This window comes from Lissotriton vulgaris, chromosome 10 (genome assembly GCF_964263255.1).
Source record: "Lissotriton vulgaris chromosome 10, aLisVul1.2, whole genome shotgun sequence".
Lineage (NCBI taxonomy): Eukaryota > Metazoa > Chordata > Amphibia > Caudata > Salamandridae > Lissotriton > Lissotriton vulgaris.
The window spans coordinates 292542493-292559143 of NC_141698.1; positions in this window are offsets into that span (position 1 = coordinate 292542493).

Here is a 16651-nt window from a genome sequence, read left to right on the forward strand (position 1 = left end):
GAGTCTTTTGGTGTAGTCCTACCATTAGGTAATTTCGAAATACTTAGGTATAGCCCTCCAGTGGGCTTGATATAAAAGAGGGCAATCTCTTGATCTTAAATTTTTTCGTGTGTTCTTTCAATGTCCCACTGTTTAATTATGTACTATGATTAAACTACAGGAAAAGTTTTATTCACTTTTTTCTCATTTTTTTCTTTTTTTCAATCCCTATGCCACCATAGAACTTTAACAATTTCCAGTCACTGTTGTGTGCAATCTCCATATGTTTGGCGACAGCGTTACTTCTATCTTTATTAGTGGTCGCCCTTACATGTTCAAGGATTCTTAGTTTTAATTCCTTTTTAGTGCTGCCGATATATTTTAATGCACACGGACATTCAATCACGTAAACCACATGGTCTGTTCTGCAGTTTATTAGTTGTTTGATTATCCAAGATTTTTTGTTTGGTAAGGTGACTTCTTTTCTGTTCAGGGCAATTTGACAGACTTTACATTGTTGGCATTTCATGAATCCTTTGCTTTTCAACCACTGGATCCCTTTTTTCTTTTTCTCAGGGTCTTGATAGTGACTGTGTACCAGTTTATCTCTCAAACTGGTGGCTCTCCTGTATGTTACTTCCGGATGGTTTCCCATTATTTCTCCGGCAGTTTCGTCTAGGTGTAGAATTTTCCAATTCTTTCTTAAGATGTTTACGATCAGTGACTGGAAATTGTTAAAGTTCTATGGTCTGGAAACAATCTTACCTCATGAAAGAGGAGGAGACCGTGAGCGGAAACTGAGATGCAGAGAGTCACGTCAGATATTGAACTTTCGAACTCTACACCCGGATGGGTTAAATCAGAGCGAAGAACTTTATGTACATTTGTAGACAATAAGAACATATGAGAGGAACGACAAAAACCACTACTGTAAAATAGTGACATAGGGATTGAAAAAAAGAACAAAATAATGAGAAAAAAGTGAATGAAACTTTTCCTGTAGTTTAATCATAGTACATAATTAAACAGTGGGACATTGAAAGAACACACGAAAAAATTTAAGATCAAGAGATTGCCCTCTTTTATATCAAGCCCACTGGAGGGCTATACCTAAGTATTTCGAAATTACCTAATGGTAGGACTACACCAAAAGACTCCCAATATGCCCACTGGAGGGCTAAATTAAAGATCTCCCAATGACAATGTGAATTGTTGTGAGAACATTCCCCAAGAAATGTTGTGAGAACAATCTCCAAGAAATGTAAAATAATCGTTAAAGTGACGAATTGTGGGAAATGATAATAAGCCGTGAATAATACAATGTGTAAATTGCAGGATGCAACTTTGAATTATTTAACAAAGGTTTTTTTGATCGAATTTTGGTGAAAAAATCTGGGCAAAACGTGTTTTGCATAAAACATTGTTACGTTATGTTTAACTACAAGTCCCATAACTCTTAGCACAATAGACAGGAAGTCACATGCTAATCACGTGGCTTTGAGATAACCACTCCTTTAAAAAAAGAATCAGTGAGTGATGTAATTATCTACCGTGAACAAGCCATCTGTGGGCGGTGAAACGCGTTGGTTTATAATTTTTTGATATTGAGAACTATGGATGAATAAAGAACTGGAAAAGAGAGATCCTTCGAGTGCGGTTTCATTCCTTTCGAGGAGGTGATTGATAATATATTTATATATATCTATATATATATATATTCATTGAAAAAAACATAGGTTTTAAGGGTGTTATAGTAAGCTGGGCATTTCACTCGTACAAAAACATTGAAATTCCTCTGTTATAGTTAGTTGTACTAAGTATAACTTGCGCGCCTGCAATCCACTGATGATGATGATGATGTCACATATGACATAATTTATGACATGGTCAGTGGCATCACTGATGACATCAATGATGACATCTCAAATGACATCACTGATGACATCATCCAGTGAATGTGGTTTGGTTAGTTAGTTAAATATATTTTATGTATATAGCAATCTGTATTGAAGAATGACTGGATATATAAATATAAATATCTAGATGGAGGATTTAGTAGCAGTGTGATTGCCTGTTTACTTGACTAATTTATAGTGTCTCACTAAATATATTGGATAGTGAATAAACTGTGTGAATATCTGTATCAATTTGTCGATTGTTGTGTAAACTGCTGCACCAGTTGGTTACTAGCTATGTGAAAGTCTATATTAGTTATTGATTAGTTAACTGAGTATTTGTATGGGAAAGTGAATGTGTGTGTGGTTCGGTGGGGGTGTGTGACTGCCAAAAGATGTGTGAATAATTGATTCAGTAGGTATATGAGGTTAGGACTGCATGTTATAACAATTGTTTGGGTGAGTGAATATCTTTAGGAGTGTGCTGATGAGCAAATATATCTGTCAACGGTACATGTCCAACTAACTAGAAAAATCAAAGGCAGTGTATGTGACAGTTGTTTTATATAAAAAAGTATACATAAGACTCAGTGATTGTATGAGTGACTGTATGGATAGCTGTATACTTGTAATAGTTATTTTCTAACACAAACACAGTAAGTATGAGTTACTGTCTATATGAATACATGAAGTGGTGTTTGTATAAGTGCGTAGCTAAGTAAATGTAAGTATGATCCATTCTTTGCATAAGTGAGTAAGATGACTGCATAAGTGAATAGGATGTGTGCAGGTGTGTAATGTCGATATAGGTGTATAAGTATATTCAATAGTGTTCTATTGATTATTGACAGTATGTATGAGTGAATCTATAGGTAAGTGATTAGATGTGTGTGTAGATCTAGGAATCACTGAGTGGGTTTTTAGAAACTTGTATTGGTGTGTCAATGGACTCAAATATGGTACTCTGTATTTTACAGTGAGTGATGAAAGGTTATACTAGTGTATGATGAGGTGTATCAGATAGTCACGTGAAGATGTCATCAGTGATGTCATCAGTGATATCATTTGAGATGTCATCAGTGATGTCATCAGTGATGTCACTGACCATGTCATGAATGATGTCATATGTGACATAATCAGCAGTGGATTGCGGGCACGCGAGTTATACTTAGTACAACTAATTATAACGGAGGAATTTCAATGGATTTGTATGAGTGAAATGTCCAGCTAACGATAACACCCTTAAAACCTATGTTTTTTTCAGTAAATTTCTAAGGTTTTTTAAATGCTAATTCCTAACTATAACCTGCTTGAACCCTATGGTTTTTTCAGTGAATTTCAAAGGTTTTTTAAATGATAATTTCAAAGTATAACCTGCCTGGAAGTGATTTTGAAAGATTTATTCAACAATAATTTTTAAATCTATTAATTGTTATATTTATTTATTTGATACTGATTTTCAATTTTTTTTCAATATATTTTACTTTAGATATCTTTTTTTAGATTACATTACACATTTTTTATGTATATATTTTCTTTAAATGTAATATATATATATATATATTTTATATTTAGTAAATATTTTTATATATATTTTTTTTTTAAATAATTTTTTTAGCAGTCCCGCACCCATAGTGCACCTCTCTCGATTGCTGCGCAGAACGTAGCCACCGTTTTACAATTGTTCTGTAGGATGCGCGTAGGGTGTGCGATACGTGCGCATTTTCATGCGCGATTACGATGCGACCCATACGTGACTTCAACCGCATACGCAACATATATGTATCACGCCACACCGTGCGTTTAAGCATGACATCATATACATGTTCAACGCGGTGGGCGCACGACTTCCGCTAAATTTTTCGGTACAAAAAAAGATATATATATATATATATATATATATATATATATATATATACTTAATATCAATATTAATGAGAAAAAATAATATTCTTTTAGTTTTAATAAACCTATATTACTTTTAAATGCAATTTTGAGAAGTTGATCTAGATGTGTGCTGCATGTACGCACCCAAAGTGCATGCCATGTGACCAAAAATGAGATTTCATTGGTTTATAACACTTACTGTTCTAACTATTGAAGAACCCCACCCATTATAATCACTCTTCTTAGACCTTCCTTAAGAGAAGACCTGTTCTAAGTAAAACCTCACTTTTTCGTCATTGGAAACCTGAACTTCTTTTTTGGATTAAAAAATGGCTATACCACTACAAGAATCATCTGATTCTGATGATTTTGTTACTGAACAATTTCTACCAGAACCTCACCCTCCCAAAAGATACACATCCATTGTATGGAAATTTTTTACTTTTCCAGAGGGACAAAAGAAATGTAAGGCCACCAAGGTGACATGCAAGATTTGCCAGGCAGTGCTGTCCAGAGGAGATCCAAACAAGAAATACTCCTGTGGCACTGCTAGTATGCGCAAGCACCTCCAATCCCAGCATCCTGTGAACTATGCTCACAAAGAATATAGAAGACTGCGCCAAAAAACCTCTGTGGCATCACCTTTAACATCGCCACCAGACATACGTCCCCAATTTGTGAAAGTTAGAATGCACTGCGTGAAGTGCTTTCGTTTAATTTGTTATGGGGAGCAATCAGTAGAACTAGTTTGCAGAACAATTGATAACCATCAATGCTAGTTTTTTTTAATTCCCTCAAAGTTTATGGTTTTGGTCATCCTGTTGACTTTTTTTCTTTTTAAAAAAACATAAAAAAGAAAAAAAACGTTTAAAAAATGAAAAAAATATATAAAAGTACAAAAAACAAAAAAAAGATATTTTCAGAACTAACTACTCTGGTTAAAGAAAGAGATACATGTATATGCTAGTGTTTTTTCGAAGTGTACATAAATGTACAGGTACTGCATAATTGACTAAAGAATGCATTTGTGGTATATGGTGAATGAATAACTGCAGAACTATAAGGAAGTGCTGTAGCATGACACTGTAAGCTCTTTAGCTACAGCGTGCTGAGCTACTTCCAAAGCACAGAGATGCAACATATGTACATAAATATATTGTAAGTCTGTCCTTCCCCTTTCACTGCTGCTTAAACTGCAGGCATGTGGTGATACAGGCACCCTTGCACCATGGTGCAGGAATATCTGTGTCGTGTAGAGTTTGTTTTTGTCCAGGAAGACACACCTTCCTGTACAAAAACAAATGAGCAGAAATTAAAACAATTCTGCAGCAGATTTGTAAGTTCTCTACGCCACCAATACGTCACTTTGTGTGACATACTGGTTGCGCAGGTGACTCCTCCAGATTTACAAAGAGAGAAAAATGTACCTTGCGTGACTTTTTTTCCATAGACGTACGGCCCCTTCATACGCAGCTCTTTACGTATATATATATTACTTAATTCAGGACATGGTTAATGACATCACTAATCACATCACTGATGACATCTCATATGACATCACGTATGACATCACTGATGACAACATCCAGTGAATGTGGTTTGGTTTGTTATTTAAATATGTATTATATACATATTTAAAAATCTGCATTAAAGAATGAGAAGATATAAAGAAATCTGGATAAAGGGTTTAGTAGCAGTGTGATGGATTGTTTAATTGACTAATGTATAATGTCCCATTAAATATATTGAATAGTGACTAAACTATGTGAATATTTGTATTACTTTGACAGTTGTTCTGTAAATTGCTGCACCAGTTGGTTACTAGCTACGTGAAAGTCTATATTACTTATTGATTACTTAACTAAGTATATGTATGGGAGAATGAATGTGTGTGTGGTTCGGTGGGAGATGTGTGACTGCCCAAAGATATGTGAATAGTTGATTCAGTAAGTATATGACGTTAAGACTACATGGTGTTACAATTGTTTGGGTGAGTTAACATCTTTATGGGTGTGGTGATTAGCAAATATATCTCTCAATGGTACATGTGCAATAAAGTACAAAAATAAAAGGCAACGTATGACATTTCTTGTATATAAAGAAGTATACTTATGACTCAGTGATTGCATCAGTAACTATATAGATAACTGTATACTTGTATTAGTGATTTTATAACACTAACTATGAGTAAATATCTAAATAAATAAATGAAGTGCTGTTTGTATAGAATAAGTGTTAGGGGAAGTGTTTTACGGTTTAGGGTAGTGTAATGGTGTTTGCGTAGTGAAAGGGTTGTGCTGGGGATAGATTTAGGGTATAAAGTAGTGCATAGGTCTTTGACTAGAGTAGGGGGTCGTGTTGGTGGTACATTTAGCGTTTAGGGTAGTACACTGCTGTTTGTGTAGTGTAGGGGGTCGGGCTGAAGGTAGTGTTGTAGGGTTTAGGATAGCCCAGTAGTGTTTGTCCACTGTATTAAATAGTGTTTTAGGGTTTAGAGTAGTGCAATAGTGTTTATGTACTGTAGAGGTTCATGCTGGGGATAGTGTTTAGGGTTTACGATAGTGTAGAGGTGTTTGTGAAGTGTAGGGTTTGTGCTGGGGGTATCTATTAACATTACACTATCTCTACCCTAAGCACAATTGTCAGTAGTAACCACCAAAAAATTCCAGATGAAGTTATCAGTAGAATGCTAGGAAAGCGTTTATCAATATTAAATGCTTCTAATCAAGTAAAATTCAAATCACCACATACAGTGTGCCACAAATGGTATTACCACAACAGTAAGTCTCCCCAACTTAGATTTAAAGTGCATAAACATGTTTCATGTGACAGACCCAAAGGCCAACGCTGCAGCTTCCACATGCTTCAACACCCTCCACATACTCAGCAAGACCTTCAAATAGACCCACCCCCGAATTAAAGAAGACCATCACCGAAGCACTCCTCACCAGCAGGCTGGACTATGGGCACACGCTCTATATCAGAATCAACAAATCTCTACTCTATAAGCTTCAGACGGTCCAGAACACCGCAGCCAGACTTTTCCTCAGGATCCCACGACAAGACCACATTACTCAGCATAAACAAGAACTGCACTTGCTCCCTGTCGAAAAAACAGTGACCTTCAAGCTGCTGACACACACCTATAAAGCCATCCACAACACAGGACTCCAATACCTCAATCTCCTTCTACACCCACAAAAGAAACCTCCACTACGCCGAAATCCTCTATATTCACATAACCAGACAGGAGGCACACCCTTCTCGTACATCATGGCCAAGACCTGGAAAGAACTCCCCCTCGGCATCAAATGAACACCCACACTGAAAGCATTCAGGAAGAGCCATAACACCTGCCTTTCCGAATGACCAAAGCTGCACAAATTCCTCCTGAATACTCCCCCAGCGCCTGTAAACCCTCACAGGTGAATAGTGAGCTCTATACATCCCTAATTGATTAATTCATACGCCACCACAGTTTGTGTTTGAATGTTATGACCAGGCCCTGCCATTGTTTTGGCTGTCTGTAACTCTTAAGGGCAGTGAATGGAGCAGTACTACCTTCTTTAATATACACAGAATCTCTGAGGTTGGTTTGGGTTGGCTTCACCTCTGAGAGTTACTTTCAGGGTGCTTGTGAGCTACCAGTAGCTTCCAAGCTACTAGTTGGAGATCCCTGGTATGTATAGTGAGTGGGGAATTGTAGTCCTCAAGCATAAATATAAAGGTTATTACACCACTAGATGCATAATACATAGCACTTTGAATCACTGCATTCCCTAAAGCCTGCCTCACTGCATGAGTCAATGCTTACTGAGTGAAGGATTACATTAATAAAAGTAAAGTACTGAGTGAATTCTTAATTGGTTCACTTGTATTTTACTGAATGAATTACTACATGGTACCAAAAGAGTAATTTTCAAATTGTAACAGGAGTCACACTGTGTTAGCTGGAGTATATAGATACTGACTGGGGAATTGTAGGCCTGAAGCACAAATGTGAAAGTGGTTACACAGCTACATGCATAATGCATAGGAGTTTGAAGCACTCCATACCCTAAAGCCTGGCTTACTGCAAGAGTATATATACTTATGTAACTGCAAACACATCAACCAACCAAATTTTGCCAAATGGACACTCATTCATAGTGTTATTCTACACAAATAACAGTATCCCTTGCAGTGTATAAATAAAGATGAAAAATATTAGATAAATAAATGTATTAAAACTCGTAGTAATGGAAATAAATAAATTAATACTTGGATATAAAGTAGAATACTCAAAGTTTAATAGAGAGTATCTCTTGCACGTCATGTAGGGAAAATAGGGGTTTAGGGTAAGGACGAATATTAAAAATAGTTTTGCAAAAAAAGGGAAGTTATTAGAAAAATGAGTCGAAAAAAGGGGAATGAATGTTAATACTCGTATTAAAAAAGTAACCTATAGAAATGCTTTAATAAGAAAAACAAGTTTAAATAAAGCATTTTTTAGAAATTATACGAAAGTTAAAAAGTATGGAAAGAGGCACGTTTACATAAACACAGTGACGCACTAAAACAGTGCAAATGAGAACACCGGTCAACTGAAAAACGTGACTTAAAAGTGGAAGGAGCAATACATTGATCCCATAGACTGTTAAGTAACCAAAAAGTATATAAACCACACCCTGGGATACTTAGTTTAGTTTCAGAGAATCAATACGGGCGAAGAAACTACGAGCAAGGTAATGATTCTGGAGTGCGGAAGCATCTTGACAATATCTTTCATTTCCTCAGAGGCAACATATTGTTAATGTATATTTAAAAATACATAAATCATTATGTCCCCTCCAGAGGAGTTGGATGAATTTCAACGGAGGAAGGAAAGAATATCGAAGAGAGGTACATTATCTTAATGGTTATATGTTTTATATATTTTATAAAGAAAGCCAAAATAATTTATTGATTATAGAATGTGGTATGATTACGTTTAAGTAGAATATAATAACGAGTTCCCTTAAGAACCATTACAAGAAATGTAGGTTATTTAAGGAATTACTATGCACAAAGTAATAATTAGGAGCGATGTCATAATCTTCAGTTTATCTTTCATTTCCACAGAGGGATCATATTGTTAATGTATATTTTAATTTATATATAACTTTATGATCCTTCAACTAGAGTTGGATGACTTACAACTGAGAATTTCATACATTAATAAATCATATTTTTTTAGTATGCCAGTATTTCTTAATGATTGAAAAATGTACTATAAATTAAGTATCGAAGAAACAACTAAATACTTTGTAATAAAAAAGAATACTCTTTATCTTCTAGAGCGAAAATGGGCAAAAGTATTTATATTGAGTAGTGCTTTTCCCAATTTTCACTCGTGAAGAACAGGAGGATTATCTTCGCAAGCACTTTTTTTGAAAAAAAGTAATATAATTGTGGCTTCAAATGTTAATAATTCTTTCCATTTTTAAAAATGATTGTAAAATGTAATAATGACATTAAATGTACATAAAAAAGAAAGATGAAGTAGTGAGGGAGTGTTTGCCGTAGCACCTGTATTCTACTTCATCTGAAAGTGAAAAAAGCCCAAACATTTATAAAAAGATGATGGGGCAAAACTTATATAATGTAAACATAAGGAATGAGTGCTTATGATAAAATAAAATAAATGTGGTCCAACGCCAATACCAATGAATGTAAAAGGATTTTTGCATTTCACCCATATGATGAATATAAAAGACTCAATAAAAATATTTTGAAAACATGAGCATTTTACTTTCAAGGATGGTTTGGAGAATAATACATTTTATAAAACAACATAGTACTCCACGCTAAAGGAGAAAAGTGAGCACAATTATGATAGAATAGAAAATAGAATATTATTTTTAAATACATTTACAGTCAACAAACTCATAAGCACAGTACACAGTTTAAGTTAAAAACACCCTACCATAACTAGTTTATGAAACGTATAGTAAAATAAAGTGTGTCACAAAATGGGCTACGTACATGGTGTGTGCATCGTACCATCACATAGAAAAAACAAGCAAATCAACATTAGGATCAGGAAGGTAGACTTAACCACACAACAGCCAATCAAATGTTTTTCAAAATCTGCGCAAGGAAAGGGATTGGTCGCTAATACGTCTTCTTACAATGCTTCACATCCAATCAAAAAGAGGTGTAGAAAGTTTCTGTTTTTAACATACGAGCAAATCAGATAACCTTGCAAGTACACGCAGGGAGAGGCAATTAATAAAGATGAATTGCTTTCGCAAGACCCCAAAAGACTTCTTCCAGAATAAGTACGCACTTCACTGCCAGACCCCATTTAAAGATTATCCAAGCTCTCAAGCCTAAACACGTCACAAATCATCTCGTCACTTTCTCTTCTTCCACATTCACCATGAAAGTGCGTGTCTCCTCCTTTAACTCCTTTCTTTTTCATAGTAATTGTTTCTCATACACTATCCTGCAAATACCCCACAGATGCAACCTCCAGGATTTGCAATAGTAATTGTTACTCTTACATTATCCAGCACATACCCTACAGATACACCACCTTGGGGTTAGAATAGTAATTGTTACTGCTACACTAACCTGCACTTACCCTACTGATGCACTCTACTCTCTATTTCAAAATCCAAACCAGATTTACAACACCCTTGCACCAGTTTTGCGTCACTTTTACCCTCTTAAAAGTAATGCAATAGTAACGCAATAAACTTGTAAATCTACCCCTACGCACATTACAAGCAAAACAAGTGCACAACTCATTCACTTCTTTATCGATCACAATTAGACAGTGTTGTTTCACGATTCACAATGAACTTCAATAAATACTTTGTGCCTATTTAAATGGAAGACGATATTGTCGACATTACAAAACTTAGTGGCATATTTACAAAGACAGAGTTAAAATTGTCGTCGCTTTAACGCCCGCAAAGTACAAAAAAAAACACCGAAAATGGACTTCAAAATCCTTTATCTTACCGGAAGATTTTCTCAACATTACTGTTTCCTATACAAGACTGAGAGCCACCACCCGAGGCAATAAAATAAATGGTCGTGGGGGTTTCCAACGCCCCCCTCAAAATTAAAAGTATGGGGACCTCAACGACCCCCCTCAATCCCCGGGAACCACCACCCCCGGGATTTAGTGTATTGTGCGGGGCAGACTGCGTGACCCTATGCCTAGAACCCTCGAAGACCCTGAAGACTGCCACAACCCAGGGCTGACTCCTGCAGTGTCCCGGGGTGCCTACCCCCTGGACACTGCTTTTTGCTATGAGAGAACATGAGTCTCGCGCCTTCCGCCCTCCAATAGCAAACTTAGTTTGCATTTTGAAATACACAACAGTGAAATCTGTTCTCACTTTCAAAATCCAAACCAGATTGCTTTTCCACATGCAAGATAGCATCTCCCCTTGCGGAAAAGCAATGCCGGCTCCCGAAGAACGCGGGAAGCCGGTGGGACCGTGGGGGCATTGTGGCACCCCCCACGCTCCCCAACATTTTTTATAAGACCCGGGGGATAGGGTCCCCGGTAATATTAAAAATTACTGATAAGGGCTATTTTTTTACGGTAAAATTGAAAGTCGCACACCCAGCTCAGTGCGGCCTCCTGGTGTGCACGTGCTGGATGCACGACTTATAATCGGTAGGGTGCGCGACTCCAACGCCTTTGGTGCACAACTTCTACCCGTTTGGGAGCCGGCACTGCTTTTCCACATGGAGACCTACTAACATGCAGCTCACCAAGTGGAAAAGCAATCTCATTTGCATTTTGAAAGAGAGAAACGATTTTCTTGCCATGAGAGGGCTGTTTAGACACCCCAGGACACTGCAGGAACCGGCCCTCCCACAATACATTAAGCCACGGGAGTGGTTGTCCCCTGGGCTTTGGACACCTTGCAGCCCCCCCACAACCATTTTTCTTTTAGCCCCGGCAGTGCGCCCCCCTGGTGTGCACGTGCTGCATGCACGAATCATAATCTGTAGGGCAGGACCAGCGCTAGGCATGGGCCTTGCGCTCAGCCCACCAGCATGGGGCCCGAACCGATTGTGTGCCCTGTTGTTACCCTGTCCCCTTGCAATTAGGGTCAATGGGAACCCCCCCACCTCCCTGCATCTCTTAGGGATGGTGCCTGGAGGCCTAGGGGAGGGAGACGCTTCCCCTAGTCCCAATTGAAAGGAGACCCATTCAGAGATGCTGCGGGAGGCCCATTGTATAGGATTTTAGCGCCCACACAGTGTTAACTCTCAGCCCACAAGCAATTCTTATACCTATCAGGCTGGAGGTATGAGAATTGCTTGTGGGCTGATAGTTAAAACTATAGGGGTGCTAAAATCCTGTACAATGGGCCTCCTGCGGTGTCTCTGAATGCTTTGCAAAGGGTCACTTCAATAAATTAGAGGGGCCTCGCACATTCCCTTTTGGCCCAGGACCTCGCAAATCATAGAACCGTGACTCCTGTAGCCTGCACACATCCAGCGCCTATGGTGCACAACTTCTACGCATTTGGAAGCCACCATTGCTTTTCCACATAGGGAGCTACTATCATGCAGCTCTCCATGTAGAAAATCAATGTCATTTAGATATTGAAAGCGAGAACAGATTTCCTTGCTATGGGAGGGCGGGATGAGCACTCCGGGACACTGCAAAAGCCGGCCCTCCCACAATACATAAAGCCCCGGGGAGTGGTAGTCCTCAGGGCTTTAGAGACCTTACAGCCCCCCTCCCCAGCCATGATTTTTTTTGTAGCCCAGAGGGGTAACGGGCCCTCGAGTGCTCCAGGAGGGGAGCCACGTAGTCCCCCCTCCCACAATACATAAACCCCCAAGGAGTGATGATCACCGCGGCTTTGAGGACCTTTGACACCTCCCCCCACCTTTTTTTTATCCAAGGGGGTGACGATTCCCGAGGCTGGGGGGCCCCTGTGGGCCCCACATAAAATTTAATAATGTTGTCCCCTATATTTTACCCCCTGGAGATGAATTATTAAAAAAAACTCTGTTTTATTTTTTTTATTTTACGCCACACCTACCAGGTTTAAAAAAAATAAAAAGGCCAGCCCTGGGGGTCCTTCTGGGACCCCCTAAGCAGGTCTAGAGGATAAAATTATTTCGACCCTGTCCCCTTTCTCTGTTTTGAACATATATTCCACTGACTTCCCCAGCCTCACTTCAACCAAGGAACAAAATGGCTGCCAACAGTTCCTGGTTTCAAATGTTTACAACCGCTTGACAGCCAATTAGCATTGAGCGCGTGATCGGGACAGTGAGCTTATGGTACGATGCCAATCATCGCACAATCCACGGATCCACCACGCCCATAGATATATAAATGACTTTAACCGTAATTTTCTCAGGAACTACTGAACAGATTGACACCATCTTAGCAAAAGGCACAATTCGGAACTGAGGACTACCTCTTTGCTAAATTTGGTGTAATTCCGTTCAGCCGTTCGGGCTGTAGCCGTGGCTAAAGACCTATGGGAAATTGCATGGGGAAAACATGTTTTGGGACCCCCTTTTTTTCTCGGCCCCTGCTCTACCAATAACCTCCAAGCATTTAGGGACAGAACAGAACTGAGCTGGCCAAAAGTTTGAAAAATTTCAAGAAGATTCATCAATCGACACCAAAGTTATTGGCAATAGAATTTTGCGGATTTCCTATGAATAATAGGTCCTAACTATATATATATATGTCTAACAAAATGCTCCTATTTTAAAATTAGGGAGGTGTTAAACAGATGTGGAAAGGACTGGCTGTACTTCAGCAATTGTCTCTCTCTATAGTATTTTTAGTCCCTTTAAAAATCTATTATGCCTGAAATTAATAAAAATCCATACTTTCCCTCATATTTTCACCCACTAGTTTAATGCTTGCATTACCATCTCAATCCTCGTTTACTTCAGCCTGCTCCTCGGGTAAGGCTTTAAATTCAACAGTTCCTGTTCCAACAAAATGGCATAAAGGAGTGCCCTACTTTTGTCTTGAATAAAACATGATAGTGATCTAGTTGCTCAGTAGAACACTGCAGGTCTAATGAACAAAAAGATGCAGTCCATTTCTAGGGAGTTGATTGACAAAGCACTAACCATAATTTCAATGACAAAATGATCCCCATAATTTTGTTAATTTCTAAATAAAATGCTTTTAATTTTGGTTTGGCAGCTTTGATTCCATCAAGATGGCATTCATGTGTGCAACACCTTTGTCATAGATACAGATTTTTGTTTCCAAGTTGTTCTTTTGAACACTGTGGTAGATAAGTGGAACAAAATGTATTCAAGTCACAGGCTGCTATCAATATGACAATATGCTCTCATTTTTGCTTCTGAAGCACTTGCCATAACCTTTATGAGAAAATCCAGAGAAAATACAGTTTTATTGCAAATATGATTCATCAAGTCCCATTATAATGGCAGCATTTTTCAAGGGGTAAAATCTCCTTAGAAAGTGCCCCCCTGGGGTGGTATCCCCCAGCTGCACAGCGAGGTGTCCAAAAAATGGAGTATTCCAAATGTAATCAAAGGTAGAAGACATTAGTCAGTTCTCAAATATACATTTATTAAATCTTCATAAATGACTGTTCATGAGTAATAAAGTTTGTTTCTTTCATGTCTTGACAGAGAGTTTAAATTAGTGAAAATAATTAGTGATCCCAATGAATTTCGGGCTAATGCAGCCCTTCATAGGGGGAATTATCACCGTCAAGGGAGAGTGGAAATAGTTATGATCACATGATCGGAAAAGGTGGTGTGTCATGTGATCATACCTAGCTCCAGGCGCTTTCCATACGTTCTTACTAACAGTATTGGATCAGTGAACGATACCCCGCTTGCACGCATTACTTTGATTCAGTTTAAAAAAGGAATATTACTTTCAGAGTGCATGAACTGCCTTTCCTACCTTAAAATCTCATTAGAACACACAAAAATTCCTAAAGAGAGTATGGTACCACCAACAAATGATTTATATTGTTACGAAAATCTGTTATCACCCTTCATATTTGCTCCTTTTGGTGAACCTCAAAAAATGGAACTCACTACACCCCATTTCAATGGGGATCATGTCCCAAAATCTCTTGTCCACATTGTAGCCAGTCAATCAAGGGAGAATCCCTCTGGGCCCTCCACATGCCCCATGTGGGTCACAGTGTGCTTTATCCTCTGCAAGCACCAAACATAGATTTCAACTATACAAATGCACCCAAATAAAGGTTTACTGGGGTGGCTTTTAGGTATTTTTAGAAGATATATATCCAAAGCGCTCCCTGGAAAATAGTTGAGCCCATCTTGATTTACAGAGACTGTGACCCTATGCCGAAGCATGACACAAATAGGGTGTGTGCAAGTCAAATGATAAATTTTTCAGGGTCGTTGGTTGAAGCTGGAGTTCAGCCAGATGGCGACTAGCGAAATATGGCTATAACATTTTTGAAAAGGGTATATATATTACTGACCTTAATACTGTGGCATATAACCACTAGATTGTGATCTGTAACAACTCCACTGTCTGACATGGCCTGGGTGCACATCACAAGAATCTTTTTTTCTCTGTATAATAGTCACTGGCCAAGGTACAATCACTAGCTATCGTGCTCTTACTCCTCGCATTGCCTGGTTGCATTTCTCAAGAAAAAAAATATTGTAGTCCTTTTCTGGTGGCCATTCACAAAAGCAGAAAGTGAAATTTAAAGCAGAGATGCACAAAAGGTTTTATTAAACAAGCAAAGTCTGGTATAGAGCAAAATGTTTGTGCTACTCATGGTTTCGAGTTTTCATCTTTTCCTACCTTCACACACTGGTGCAGTGTTTGACAGCAAACTGGAAATATTTTCCCCACAAATTAGAGTTATTGGTGAAAATGGATGTGCTGTTTTATTGTTTGTTAGTTATTGCCAGACTTTGAAATTGCATTGTTATGAGCAATCTTTGTTTTCCAGCACCACATACAAGGGACATCAATTTCTTGATCTTCAACATGAAAAACCACCTGTGGAGAACTTGCCAGCCATGCTGGTACTCACACTTACCAAATTTACAGGGTCTTTGCAGACCCCTACTTCACAAAATACCTCTGTAAAATAACTATAAACTCTAATTTCAGAATTATAGTGTTGATGCACCATCTACTCTCCCTCACCATTCCAACATAAAACAGGCATTAATAAATGCATTAGGTTTTGCCTATGTGATTAATAATAAGCTTTTTTGGTTGTAAATTGTATCTTGCTGAGTAGTTGTACAATATGTTACAGAAAGTCTGTTAACATGTTATGACTTGTTTATGTTAAAAAATTAAATATATTGTGATGTTACTGAGGGTATTATAAAGTGGGGACATTAGGTAAATGGTGCAGGACAGAGATAAAAAAAAACATGCACCTGATAAGTAGGCTTGAAAGTGGTATTTATGGAGAGAATAGGTAAACGGTTGATGAAAAACCATACAAGTACAGCGTAAGTGCTGTTTTTGAAAAAAAATAAAAACAAGATTGCAAAAACTAGATGAAAAGGTGTTGTTTGATTATTTTCAATTGTTAGGATAAACAAATGAAAATAAACTTAACATTTTTCAAATGACCATTTGAGTAGCTATGCAATATAAGTGATAGAAACACACTGAAAGTGAGATTATTGTTTTATTGAGATGGGCAAGATTTGTTTTATTACAGATTTCTCTTGCAAAGTTTTTTTTAAATTTTGCACTGCACATTTCTTTATTATTGAGAAAAAATTAAATATGAACATAAACTCTAAAGCAATAATACGCATATTGTAAATCTTTTCACTTGCATTGGCATTGTGTTACTTATGATTTACAAGTTTTATTTATTTAGACAGTACACTGTGACATTTTCAATTATTGTGCTAAATACTTTGAG